This window comes from Coregonus clupeaformis, unplaced genomic scaffold (assembly GCF_020615455.1).
Source record: "Coregonus clupeaformis isolate EN_2021a unplaced genomic scaffold, ASM2061545v1 scaf0403, whole genome shotgun sequence".
In the NCBI taxonomy this organism is placed as follows: domain Eukaryota; kingdom Metazoa; phylum Chordata; class Actinopteri; order Salmoniformes; family Salmonidae; genus Coregonus; species Coregonus clupeaformis.
The window spans coordinates 337,188-351,704 of record NW_025533858.1 but is presented as its reverse complement, the minus strand read 5'-3'; the positions used below and the strand labels follow the sequence as shown (position 1 = coordinate 351,704).

The 14,517-nt window shown below is 39.8% G+C and overlaps 2 pseudogenes; both read right to left on the bottom strand.

Annotated features, from left to right (window-relative positions):
* Positions 1-5,197: 5,197 nt before the first annotated feature.
* On the bottom strand, positions 5,198-9,332 carry LOC123484681 (annotated as a pseudogene).
* Positions 9,333-9,365: 33 nt separating this feature from the next.
* Positions 9,366-13,892, bottom strand: LOC121576316 (annotated as a pseudogene).
* Positions 13,893-14,517: the final 625 nt, after the last annotated feature.

Here is a 14,517-nt window from a genome sequence, read left to right as displayed (position 1 = left end):
TATAGTAAACCCTATAGTAACTATATTAAACCCTATAGTATACTATATTAAACCCTATAGTACACTATATTAAACCCTACATATACTATAGTAAACCCTATAGTACACTATATTAAACCCTATAGTACACTATATTAAACCCTATAGTACACCCTATAGTATACTATATTAAACCCTATAGTAAACCCTATAGTACACTATATTAAACCATATAGTATACTATATTAAACCCTATAGTACACTATATTAAACCCTATAGTATACTATATTAAACCCTATAGTATACTATATTAAACCCTATAGTATACTATATTAAACCCTATAGTATACTATATTAAACCCTATAGTATACTATAGTAAACCCTATAGTATACTATAGTAAACCCTATAGTACACTATATTAAACCCTATAGTACACCCTATAGTATACTATATTAAACCCTATAGTACACCCTATAGTATACTATATTAAACCTTATAGTACACCCTATAGTATACTATATTAAACCCTATAGTAAACCCCATAGTACACTATATTAAACCCTATAGTATACTATATTAAACCCTATAGTAGACCCTATAGTATACTATATTAAACCCTATAGTATACTATATTAAACCCTATAGTAGACCCTATACTATACTATATTAAACCCTATAGTATACTATATTAAACCCTATAGTATACTATATTAAACCCTATAGTAAACCCTATAGTATACTATATTAAACCCTATAGTATACTATATTAAACCCTATAGTAAACCCTATAGTATACTATATTAAACCCTATAGTATACTATATTAAACCCTATAGTAAACCCTATAGTACACTATATTAAACCCTATAGTAAACCCTATAGTACACTATATTAAACCCTATAGTATACTATATTAAACCCTATAGTATACTATATTAAACCCTATAGTATACTATATTAAACCCTATAGTAAACCCTATAGTACACTATAGTAAACCCTATAGTACACTATATTAAACCCTATAGTATACTATATTAAACCCTATATTAGACCCTGTAGTATATTATATTAAAACCTATATTAGACCCTATAGTATACTATATTAAACCCTATAGTAGACCCTATAGTATAGTATATTAAACCCTATAGTAGACCATATAGTATGGTATATTAAACCCTATAGTAGACCCTATAGTATAGTATATTAAGCTCTATAGTAGACCCTATAGTATACTATATTATATGACATTTGAAATGTCTTTATTCTTTTGGAACTTTTCTCATTTTAATGTTTACTCTTCATTTTCTTAATGTTTAATTCACTTTTGTTTGTTATCTAGTTCACTTGATTTGGCAATGTAAACACATGTTTCCCATGCCAATAAAGCCCTTGAATTGAAATGTAATTGAGTGGAAGAGGGAGAAAGAGAGAGAGGGAGAGAGAGAGAGATCTTCTGTACAGATTGTACCAGACCTGGGCCCTGACAGTTAATCTCAGTAAGACCAAAATGATGGTGTTCCAAAAAAGGTCCAGTCTCCAGGACCACAAATACAAATTCCACCTAGACACCGTTGCCCTACAGCACACAAAAAATGATACATACCTCGGCCTAAACATCAGCGCCACAGGTAACTTCCACAAAGTTGTTAATGATCTGAGACAAGGCAAGAAGGGCCTTCTATGCCATCAAAAGGAACATGCAATTTGACATACCAATTAGGATCTGGCAAAAAATACTTGAATCAGTTATAGAACCCATTGCCCTTTATGGTTGTGAGGTCTGGGGTCCGCTCACCAACCAAGAATTCACAAAATGGGACAAACACCAAATTGAGACTGTATGCAGAATTCTGCAAAAATCTCCTCTGTGTACAATGTAAAACACCAAATAATGCATGCAGAGCAGAATTAGGCCGATACCCGCTAATTATCAAAATCCAGAAAAGAGCCGTTAATTTCTACAACCACCTAAAAGGAAACAATTCCCAAACCTTCCATAAAAGCCTTCACCTACATAGAGATGAACCTGGAGAAAAGTCCCCTAAGCAAACAGACCCCACAGAGCCCCAGGACAGCAACACAATTAGACCCAACCAAATCATGAGAAAACAAAAAGATAATTACTTGTCACCTTGGAAAGAATTAACAAAAACACAGAGCAAACTGGAATGCTATTTGGCCCTAAACAGAGAATACCTGACCACTGTGACTGACCTTTGACTATGTACAGACTCAGTGAGCATAGCATTGCTATTGAGAAAGGTCACCGTAGGCAGACCTGGCTCTCAAGAGAAACCCTATAGTAGGCCCTATAGTATACTATATTAAACCCTATAGTATACTATATTAAACCCTATAGTAGACCCTATAGTATACTATATTAAACCCTATAGTAGACACTATAGTATACTATATTAAACCCTATAGTACACCCTATAGTATACTACATTAAACCCTATAGTAAACTATATTAAACCCTATAGTATATTATATTAAACCCTATATACTAGAGTATACTATATTAATATTATATTAAATATTATATTAGTAGTAATAATAAAAATAAAAATAATTTTTTCCTCTGTGCTGCCGACAACGCAGCTTTTAAAGACAATTTCCCTGCGGAGCTTGGCTTAAGTGTTATTACCTTTAAAATAATGCAACATTGATTGAATCCCAATTAGAGTCATCTTGTGTTCAGGTCTTGTGGTGTTCAGTGTGCATCCATAATGGAACCCTATTCCCTACATAGTGCACTAGAGGGAACAAGGTACCATTTGGGACACAACCAAGATCATCTTCTATTCAGGTCTGGTTGTAGTCTTCTTGGTTCTGGGTTTGTGGACTGTGCTATAGAGCACAGAGGGGTCCTCCTCAGCTTCTTGTGCTGGAGGTCTGTTATGAAAGGAGACACAACAGTCATCATCAATCTTCACTTCTGGGGTCTCATTTTAAGTAATCATGTAGATGTTAATACGTTTAAAACAAACAACTGCTGGTCTGCATAACAACTAATTTATGCATAACAACTAATTTATGCATTCCTAACTGTCAAGCACAAGTACCATCTAATAAAAAATATCTTGAGATGTTGTAATGGCTGGACTTGGTCACCGGATGGCAGCACTGGGGGTTGAATTTCACAATGTCGCAATGGACATCCTCATCCTCTTTCTGGGGTTGAGACAGTTGGACAGTGGAGTACAGAGGCACTTCCTGGTTATTGGAGCAAGAGAGGTGGACATTGGCATAGTGAACATCACCCTGCTCGTCTGTGCTGCAGTGGGGCCATTGTCATACACTGGACTGAGTCTCCCTGGAGAGGAGAAACGACAGACAATAGAAGCATACCTTGGGACTATTCCATTGGTTCCATTGTGCCAGGCAAGATTAATCGAGTACTGATAAAAAGATCTGAAAGAAAACAAATACTTTTTGACCTGAACTCACCTGTCCATTCCCTGCTGTGTCCCTCGTGTCAGATTTGGAGGCTTTCTTCATGTTAAAAATAAATAAATAAATGAATGATTCATAGAAAAACAATCAAGTTAGTAACAAATCAAAATTATAAAGTGAAAGATAAGTCTTAGAAAGATGCTCACCTGAACCACATGAAGCCAGAGAGACAGAGGATGAGAACCACAACTACAATCCCAAAAGCTGCATTCTTCTGTACTTCTGTATGTCCCATCAGCTGCACTAAAGCCTGGTAAAGGGTTTTACAATAAATATGTCTAGATATTTTTAGAGCAAACTTATTCTAGAAGAGGCCTCTGGTCCATATATAAAAAAAAAACATATAAATGAAATTAGAAGCAGATGTTGTTGAGCAGATAATGGATTAATTTTATTGATCAATTGAACACATGAATACACACCTAGTATTGTTGAAATATTATTCTACATTCTACAATTATTTAATGGATAATAGGAGTTATTTAATTAATTAAGGTACAGCCCTGAATACCCCCACCCACATCAACATCCTCCTCTACACACAAAGGCTTCACTATGACATTTTCTATGATGACATTTGGCCATTTAGACGACATGTTTGTGCTTTCTGGTGTTTTTTTCAGTGACCCTGAATGAGCAAAGCTCTTTCCACAAAGACAGGAGTAAGGTTTCTCTCCAGTGTGTGAGGAGGAATTGAGTTTAATAAGCATACTGAGTAGAACATCGTTAGATACAGTCGCAAATAATAATATTTTTTAAGAGAAACGGGGCAGGCTGATAGGATTTAGTTCCTCGATCTCTGTTGCTGGCCAAAACTCCAGTACAGTAGGTGGCCTCATGCACCATAACGTTGGATGCCAACCGCCAATAAACCCCACAGAATAAGATCTATTTTCATTGTTAGGGTGGCCACTTGAGTATCTAGTCATATGATGGATAATCTGACTTTCAAATCAGTGGATGTGAACAAGTGCACAATTTGGGAGGAAGGAGAGGTAATTAAGTAATATCACAGATTCCTGATTATAAAATCCAAACCAGTTTTACCGTCAGATGTTTTTGGTCCAGCGATTTAAACCAAACACAGGAATGTGGAGGAGCAAAAATGATGAAAACTAGGCCTAGACATTTTATACAGCACAGCAGACCTATACTGTTAAAAGGAATCCAGACTTACCGGGTCCATCATGGAAGCTATTGTTTCTTACTAAGACAAGAAATGTGTAGGCTACAGTACGTTTACTTTGTTTTCACAGCGTTCAGATAAGGATTAGGGGGTTGCCGGGAGAGAATTCCCCCAGGAGAGAATTCCAGTCTCAAGGCTGCAACTGATACACCCCTAGACCAGAGCAATCAAACATCTATTTAAATATCAAAACTCAATTAAGTTATGATAACGTAACGTCTCACATCTCATGTAGGCTAATCTTACTTCAGAAAGTTCCTGGATAAGATTTTACCTGATCTATAAAAGTCGAGTAAAGTCAACAAAAATTTTCAACAACACCCCTTTCACTAAGAATCCTTTTGTCTGCTATCGTCTACTTTTACCTGACAGCAACTTGGAACAGAGTTCTATATTAGTCCAGATGTTCTCAAGGCTATTGTTGTATCTCCCTCCCTTCAGCCTTAGAAACATAAAGATAGACAACAAACTTTATAACTGGTGAAAAACTACACCTGATACTTCAATTAAGCAGGACAAAGTACTTATTATAACAGATGTGTAGCACTGTAAGACACGTGTTTCTCTGTTGATTGTTTTAAACCTGTTTTATTCTCAGGACCATGACTATAACATTGAGTGTTGGGACACAGGGCAACAACATATCCTGGTCTCTTCTACATAATACAACTAAACATTTAAAAAATACATATAAAAAAAAAATGAATATGCAATCAGCAATGCAAAACAAGAAAACATGAAACCACATTGCAGATGTATGTTTTACAATTACATTTACATGCAAGCATTCGTTCCGCGTAACAAATCCCCAATAAAAAGTAGAATAGTAAGGTATAAGATATTATCAAGTGTATTTCCAGAGTGAAGAGAGAGAAGTTTGGTAGGAGACCTTACTGGCTGTGAGAAAACAGAAGTGTGTGAGGTCTGTGGTTGACATGACCTATAAGTACTGATGGGCAGAGATGGCTTCCTGTCCCCATGACACCTCTTCCTAACAACCAACACGATTCAAAATAAAAATGTGTGAACATGTTTTTGGAGAACACTTAATATACAATAAGGAAAGCTGAAAGATATCCCAATTTAAAATAAACGCAACAACATAATTTGACCACACTAATAGTCCTATGGCTTCTGTACTTCCGTATGTCCCATCAGCTACACTAAAACCTGGTGAAGGGTTTTACAATAAATATGTGAACATCTTTCAGGACCAAACTAATTACACAAGAGGCCTATGGTCCTTATAAAAAATGGGTTCTTTTTATAGATTTAAAAACATCAAATTAATGTGATAAGTAGACGTTGTTGAGCAGATAATGGATTTAATGTATTGATCTATTGAATACATACCTTTCTGGTGTTTTTTCAGTGACCCTGAATGAGCAAAGCTCTTTCCACATAGACAGGAATAAGGTTTCTCTCCAGTGTGTGTGAGCTGGTGTATAGTCAGGGTGAAATCTATCCACACTGATCACAGCAATAAGGCTCCTCTCCTGTTTGTATGCGTTGGTTTGTAGTCAGATTTCCTGACGCCATGAAGCTCTTCCCACAATGATCACAGATATATGGCTTCTCTCCTGTGTGTATGCGTTGGTGTTTAGTCAGGGTTCCTGATCGATTGAAGCTCTTTCCACACTGATCACAGCTATAAGGCTTCTCTCCTGGGTGTATTCAGTGGTGTGTAGTCAGGTGTCCGGATAGAGCAAAGATCTTCCCACACTGATCACAGCTATAAGGCTTCTCTCCTGTGTGAATGCGTTGGTGTTTAGTCAGGGTTCCTGATCGATTGAAGCTCTTTCCACACTGATCACAGCTATAAGGCTTCTCTCCTGTGTGTATTCGCTGGTGTGTAATCAGGGCTCCTGAATGATAGCTCTTCCCACACTAATCACAGCTATAAGGCTTCTCTCCTGTGTGTATGCGTTGGTGTGTAGTCAGGGCTCCTGATTGATTAAAGCTCTTCCCACACTGATCACAGCTATAAGGCTTCTCTCCTGTGTGTATTCGCTGGTGTGTAGTCAGGTGTCCGGATAGAGCAAAGCTCTTCCCACACTGATCACAGCTATAAGGCTTCTCTCCTGTGTGAATGCGTTGGTGTGTAGTCAGGTGTCCGGATAGAGCAAAGCTCTTCCCACACTGATCACAGCTATAAGGCTTCTCTCCTGTGTGTATGCGCTGGTGATAAGTCAGATTGGAATCTTGAGCAAAGCTCTTCCCACACTGATCACAGCTCTATGTCTTCTCTCCTGTGTCTATGCGCTGGTGTTTAGTCAGGGTTCCTGATCGATTGAAGATCTTTCCACACTGATCACAGCTATAAGGCTTCTCTCCTGTGTGAATTCGCTGGTGTGTAATCAGGGCTCCTGAATGATAGCTCTTCCCACACTAATCACAGCTATAAGGCTTCTCTCCTGTGTGTATTCGCTGGTGTGTAATTAGGTTTCCTGAATGATTGAAGCTCTTGCCACACTGATCACAGTTATAAGGCTTCTCTCCTGTGTGTATGCGTTGGTGTGTAGTCAGGGATCCTGAATGATTGAAGCTCTTCCCACACTGATCACAGCTATAAGGCTTCTCTCCTGTGTGTATGCGATGGTGTCTAGTCAGGGATAATGAATGATTGAAACTCTTCCCACACTGATCACATCTATAAGGCTTGTCTCCTGTGTGAATGCGTTGGTGTTTAGTCAGAGTTCCTGATCGATTGAAGCTCTTTCCACACTGATCACAGCCATAAGGCTTCTCTCCTGTGTGTATGCGTTGGTGTCTAGTCAGGGTTCCTGATTGATTGAAGCTCTTTCCACACTGATCACAGCTATAAGGCTTCTCTCCTGTGTGTATGCGTTGGTGTGCAGTCAGGGTGGAATCTTGAGCAAAACTCTTCCCACACGGATCACAACTATAAGGCTTCTCTCCTGTGTGTATCCGTTGGTGTTTAGTCAGGGTTCCTGATCGATAGAAGCTCTTCCCACACTGATCACAGCTATAAGGCTTCTCTCCTGTGTGTATGAGCTGGTGAATAGTCAGGGTGGAATCTTGAGCAAAACTCTTCCCACACTGATCACAACTGTAATTCTTCTCTCCTGTGTGTATCCGTTGGTGTTTAGTCAGGGTTCCTGATTGATTGAAGCTCTTCCCACACTGATCACAGCTATAAGGCTTCTCTCCTGTGTGTATGAGCTGGTGAATAGTCAGGTTGGAATCTTGAGCAAAACTCTTCCCACACTGATCACAACTATAAGGCTTCATTCCTGTGTGTATGCGCTGGTGTGAAGTCAGGTTTCCGGATAGAGCAAAGCTCTTTCCACACTGATCACAACTATATGGCTTCTCTCCTGTGTGTATGCGCTGGTGTCTAGTCAGGTTTCCGGATAGAGCAAAGCTCTTCCCACACTGATCACAACTATAAGGCTTCACTCCTGTGTGAATGTGATGGTGTTCAGTCAGTTTTCCTGATTGATTGAAGCTCTTTCCACACTGATCACAGCCATAAGGCTTCTCTCCTGTGTGTATGCGTTGGTGTCTAGTCAGGGTTCCTGATTGATTGAAGCTCTTTCCACACTGATCACAGCTATAAGGCTTCTCTCCTGTGTGTATGCGTTGGTGTGCAGTCAGGGTGGAATCTTGAGCAAAACTCTTCCCACACGGATCACAACTATAAGGCATCTCTCCTGTGTGTATCCGTTGGTGTTTAGTCAGGGTTCCTGATCGATGAAGCTCTTCCCACACTGATCACAGCTATAAGGCTTCTCTCCTGTGTGTATGAGCTGGTGAATAGTCAGGGTGGAATCTTGAGCAAAACTCTTCCCACACCTGATCACAACTATAATTCTTCTCTCCTGTGTGTATCCGTTGGTGTTTAGTCAGGGTTCCTGATTGATTGAAGCTCTTCCCACACTGATCACAGCTATAAGGCTTCTCTCCTGTGTGTATGAGCTGGTGTGAAGTCAGGTTTCCGGATAGAGCAAAGCTCTTTCCACACTGATCACAACTATATGGCTTCTCTCCTGTGTGTATGAGCTGGTGTGAAGTCAGGTTTCCGGATAGAGCAAAGCTCTTTCCACACTGATCACAGCTATAAGGCTTCTCTCCTGTGTGTATGAGCTGGTGAATAGTCAGGTTGGAATCTTGAGCAAAACTCTTTCCACACTGATCACAACTATATGGCTTCTCTCCTGTGTGTATGCGCTGGTGTAAAGTCAGGTTTCCGGATAGAGCAAAGCGCTTTCCACACTGATCACAACTATATGGCTTCTCTCCTGTGTGTATGCGCTGGTGTCTAGTCAGGTTTCCGGATAGAGCAAAGCTCTTCCCACACTGATCACAACTATAAGGCTTCACTCCTGTGTGAATGTGATGGTGTTCAGTCAGTTTTCCTGATTGATTGAAGCGCTTTCCACACTGATCACAACTATATTGCTTCTCTCCTGTGTGTATGCGCTGGTGTCGAGTCAGGGTTCCGGATAGAGCAAAGCTCTTCCCACACTGATCACAACTATAAGGCTTCACTCCTGTGTGAATGCGTTGGTGTGTAGTCAGGGTTCCTGATCGATTGAAGCTCTTTCCACACTGATCACAGCTATAAGGCTTCTCTCCTGTGTGTATGCGTTGGTGTGTAGTCAGGGTGGAATCTAGAGCAAAACTCTTCCCCACACTGATCACAGCTATAAGGCTTCTCTCCTGTGTGTATGCGTTGGTGTTTAGTCAGGGTTCGTTCCATCGATTTAAGCTCTTCCCACACTGATCACAGCTATAAGGCTTCTCTCCTGTGTGAATTCGCTGGTGTGCAGTCAGGGTGGAATCTTGAGCAAAACTCTTCCCACACGGATCACAACTATAAGGCTCTCTCCTGTGTGTATCCGTTGGTGTTTAGTCAGGGTTCCTGATCGATAGAAGCTCTTCCCACACTGATCACAGCTATAAGGCTTCTCTCCTGTGTGCTATGAGCTGGTGAATAGTCAGGATGGAATCTTGAGCAAAACTCTTCCCACACTGATCACAACTATAATTCTTCTCTCCTGTGTGTATCCGTTGGTGTTTAGTCAGGGTTCCTGATTGATTGAAGCTCTTCCCACACTGATCACAGCTATAAGGCTTCTCTCCTGTGTGTATGAGCTGGTGAATAGTCAGGTTGGAATCTTGAGCAAAACTCTTCCCACACTGATCACAACTATAAGGCTTCATTCCTGTGTGTATGCGCTGGTGTGAAGTCAGGTTTCCGGATAGAGCAAAGCTCTTTCCACACTGATCACAACTATATGGCTTCTCTCCTGTGAGTATGCGCTGGTGTAAAGTCAGGTTTCCGGATAGAGCAAAGCGCTTTCCACACTGATCACAACTATATGGCTTCTCTCCTGTGTGTATGCGCTGGTGTCTAGTCAGGGTTCCGGATAGAGCAAAGCTCTTCCCACACTGAACACAACTATAAGGCTTCACTCCTGTGTGAATGTGATGGTGTTCAGTCAGTTTTCCTGATTGATTGAAGCGCTTTCCACACTGATCACAACTATATTGCTTCTCTCCTGTGTGTATGCGCTGGTGTCGAGTCAGGGTTCCGGATAGAGCAAAGCTCTTCCCACACTGATCACAACTATAAGGCTTCACTCCTGTGTGAATGCGTTGGTGTGTAGTCAGGGTTCCTGATCGATTGAAGCTCTTTCCACACTGATCACAGCTATAAGGCTTCTCTCCTGTGTGTATGCGTTGGTGTGTAGTCAGGGTGGAATCTAGAGCAAAACTCTTCCCACACTGATCACAGCTATAAGGCTTCTCTCCTGTGTGTATGCGTTGGTGTGTAGTCAGGGTGAAATTGTGAGCAAAACTCTTCCCACACTGATCACAACTATACGGCTTCTCTCCTGTGTGTATCCGCTGGTGTCTAGTCAGGGTTCCGGATATAGCAAAGCTCTTCCCACACTGATCACAACTATACGGCTTCTCTCCTATGTGAATGCGTTGGTGTGTAGTCAGGGTTCCTGATCGATTGAAGCTCTTTCCACACTGATCACAGCTATAAGGCTTCTCTCCCTTGTGTTTCCGTTTGTGTTTAGTCAGGGTTCCTGATTGATAGAAGCATTTCCCACAATCAAAGCTGGGGTAAGGCCTCTCCCCTGTATGAATTTTCTGATGACATTTTAAGGTTTTAGATGCAGTGAAACTATTTCCACACTGAGAGCAGTGATACGGTTTCTCTCCGGTGTGAATCCACTGGTGAATTATCAATTCCCTCTGTTTAGCAAAACCCTTCCCACAGTCAGAGCAGCAATGATGAAGTTTCTTCCCTACACCTCTCTGCTGGTGTTTCTTGAGGTGTTCTGATCCGGATAGACTTTTCTCTGTCTTGTCAGCATCATGTTGTTGTTGAGGCTCCCCAGATGATAAGCCCCTCCCACTGAGAGAGCAACGATTAGGGCTGTCCCCTGTGAATCAAAGACATTGAATTGTTAGATTTTGCAAACATGGGCCCATAAATAGATGGGTCGTTCCACGAAATGAATGCCTTTTACGTCCCTTTTATATTTGTTCAGTAGAAATTGTGCACCAATATAACATTTTGAATCTCTGTTATATTAAATAAAGTGCCCATTAAAACAGAACACATGGACAATTAGATTAATCAGATTTTTATATGAATAAAGACTTGCTAAAGTGACAAAATTCTGCATTTTGACAAGTCCCTCCGACAACCCTGTGTAACTTCTAGAAAGATTTTAACCCACCTAATACAATAATTTCTCCAAGTTTTAACATCATTGAGTACGGTTACATGCACAGAATAATATGATTATTGTGGATAGTCAATTAGTATAGGAGTTTGATTTAAACGCTGACATGCTTTGAATAATTTCTCTAATAATCCTGTTTACATGGACACATCTGAAATCAGGCTACGTGATGGGACTTTGATTAATGCAAAAAAAAATTGCCAATCTAAATAAACGTTTTACCACAGAGGCCATGTCATTTTTTGGAAGCATATTTAATTCTGAGTTTGGACAAATAAAGTTTGTATGTGAAAACTATTTCTAAGCTGCATACTTTCAGTTTTTCTGAACTCACTGCACCCGATCAAAAGAAGTTAGCTTGCGCCGCTTGTGCTAGCACATGTACAGATTAAATACACCGCTATAACTCTGATTAAAGTGTTGACATGTCCTAATAATTCTAAAGATTGCTCAGAAAACCAGGTGTTTTTAAAGGCATATGCTTACTTCGGTTATGACCTCACACCAATTAAGATTAGCAGAGTAAGGTGTTTACATGACTAATGCCATACTTGGCCTACTGCCATAATCAGTTTAATAGGAAATTATTAGTGTGCATGTAAAGCCCTAGTTATTTGGTTACTTTGACAAACATTTCTGAAGATCATGTATTTCATGTGATTAGTGATTAATTTACATCTATCCCTCATTTTAAGTTCAACCCTGTTACATGAACTGAACTCTAGTTTTAATATGGTGAAACTATTCAATTTTTGCAAAAGAAACATTGAATATCTAATAGTCAAATCATAGAGTAAATGCAGGTGAGCTGGTTGTAGTCTTTTGTCAATTCTCTGGTGTTTTGTGGTGGAAAACTGAGCAAGTGAACCCTTTTACCCATAAATTGACATGGTAGAAATATTTTAACAAGTATATTTTTTTGTAAAAATTGCATTTAATTGCCACTCCCTGTTGCATAAACCTAGCTTCCATTATCCCTGTCATATGCGAATTTGAGGCTGATTTAAAGGACTATTTGACCAATGTAAACTAGGGGTTTTGTTGTTTTCAGTAGTCCCCTGTTACGATCAACATAGGCACTTACTATATTATTTCTTTTTTATTTAACCTCTTGAAATGGGAAAACATGTTTTTTATTAAGTTGAACACCTGCTCTTTATGACAGAACGTTACAATTTGGTGAAATCAAACGTTTCTGGGACCAAGTTATACTTCTCAAATTTGAGTGGAATGACAAGATCTTTTCATCAGCATATAATTAGTCAATTAATTGTTACAGAAGCAGACTGCAGTCTGATCCACACACCATGCTTCTTACTTAATGAAATCAAATCTCCATGTTCCTCTTCTCCTCTCTCAGTTCCACTCTGCCCTGGGTTTTTCCTGCCGTCGACCAGACCCTGCTGTAAAGTACCAGGAGGCGGTCGACCTGGGGACTCCTGGAGGGTGGAGGGGGACGGGCTAGCTTTGTCCTGTTGGCCGCAATAAGTATTGTACATAGATTAACATTAAACCAAATATTTCATTAATTCAGTCTAAACCTCTGATTTGGGTGCATCCCTCGAATATCTCCTTTATACTGAAATGTTCAATCGTTCACTACAACCCACAAATCTAAGACCATTGGATTGGTGGAGGCATGGGCTAGTTTCCACCATAATTCTAGTTTCCACCATAATTCTTATACCAGTAATTTCCGTTCAAACAGTGAGGAAGAGGCGAAGCGAGAGGGATAATTGGGCCCAAAATCTGGCTTCTGGTTTATTTGATGGAACATAAATTTCGTAACTATTAAATTGCTAGGAGTGTATTGGTAAAAGTAGGACACGTGACATCCCGGCACTTTAGCTGGGTAGTGTCTGGTTGTCCCTACCACAAACAAAGTCATAAATCACGCCCATTTATATAATTGATCTTATTAAAAAGTGATTTTAACTCTAACCTAAACCACACTTCTAACCTTACGCCTTAGCCTAAATAAATAAAAATACGATATAGATATTTGACTTTGTGGCTGTAGTAAGTATATATGCCCTCACATTGGCTATAATGGTCCCACCTAATCTTGCCTCTTCCCGATTGCCTTCCATTTTTGAAGACATTTATTTTCTTTGTTAGAGCGGCCACTTGGGTATCTGGTCAAATAATGGATAATATGTTCTAAATCAGTGAAGGAATGTGAACACTTAGGGAGAAAGGAGAGAGAATTAGGTAATAGTCACAGATTCCTAAACATTATATAGTAGTAGGCTACTTTGCTGAAGGAAAAAAAATCCCAACAAGTTTTACCGTCCATTTTTATTCTGTCCAGCCGTTTAAACCTAACACAGGAATGTGGACGATCAATGACGATGAAAACTAGGCCTAGACATTTTAAAACTTATAAAACTATCAACATGCGCATACATTTTTGTGTGCATACAACACAGCAGGTCTATACTATTACAACCAGACTTACCCGATCCATTGTGGAAGCTATTGTTTCTTTGTAAGACATGAATTGTTGTAGGCTACAGTACAGTTAGACTACTTTCTTCTTCTTCAGTGGGGTTTATCGGCGGTTGGCATTCAACGTTATCGCCACCTACTGTACTGGAGTGTGGGCCTAAGACAGGAAAAAACTATATTCTACGTGCCAGCTCCGTTTTGCTTAAAAAAGATATCAAAATATTTGAGACTATATTTAATAAAGTTCTACTCAATATACTCGTTAAACTAATGTCCTGTATCCCCTTCTCCCTCATACTAGATCTCAGCCTCTCTCTGTCCCTCTGATACTGCCCACACTGTAGTAATACATGCTCTACAGTCTCTGTTCCCTGGCAATAATCACACTTTCCTGTTGGATGCTTTACTGTCATATTTAAAGTCTTATTCAACTAGCTGTGTCCCACCCTTAATCTAGTAAAAATAGCCTCCTCTCTTCTGTCCCTTCCTGCCCCCCCGCTTTCCTCTGTACTTGAAATAAATGCCTGCCCTTAGTATCTCTATTCCACTGCTCCTGATATCTCTGCACCATCCCTGTCCATATCAGGCTTTTTGCCTCTGCTTTGCTCATTGAAACTACAACATCAACATCCCCACTACTAAGTGCTTGTTCAGCCTGTTCATCTACTGTCTCGTTCCCCTCAACCCCCACATGGGCTGGAACCCAAGTAAATCTT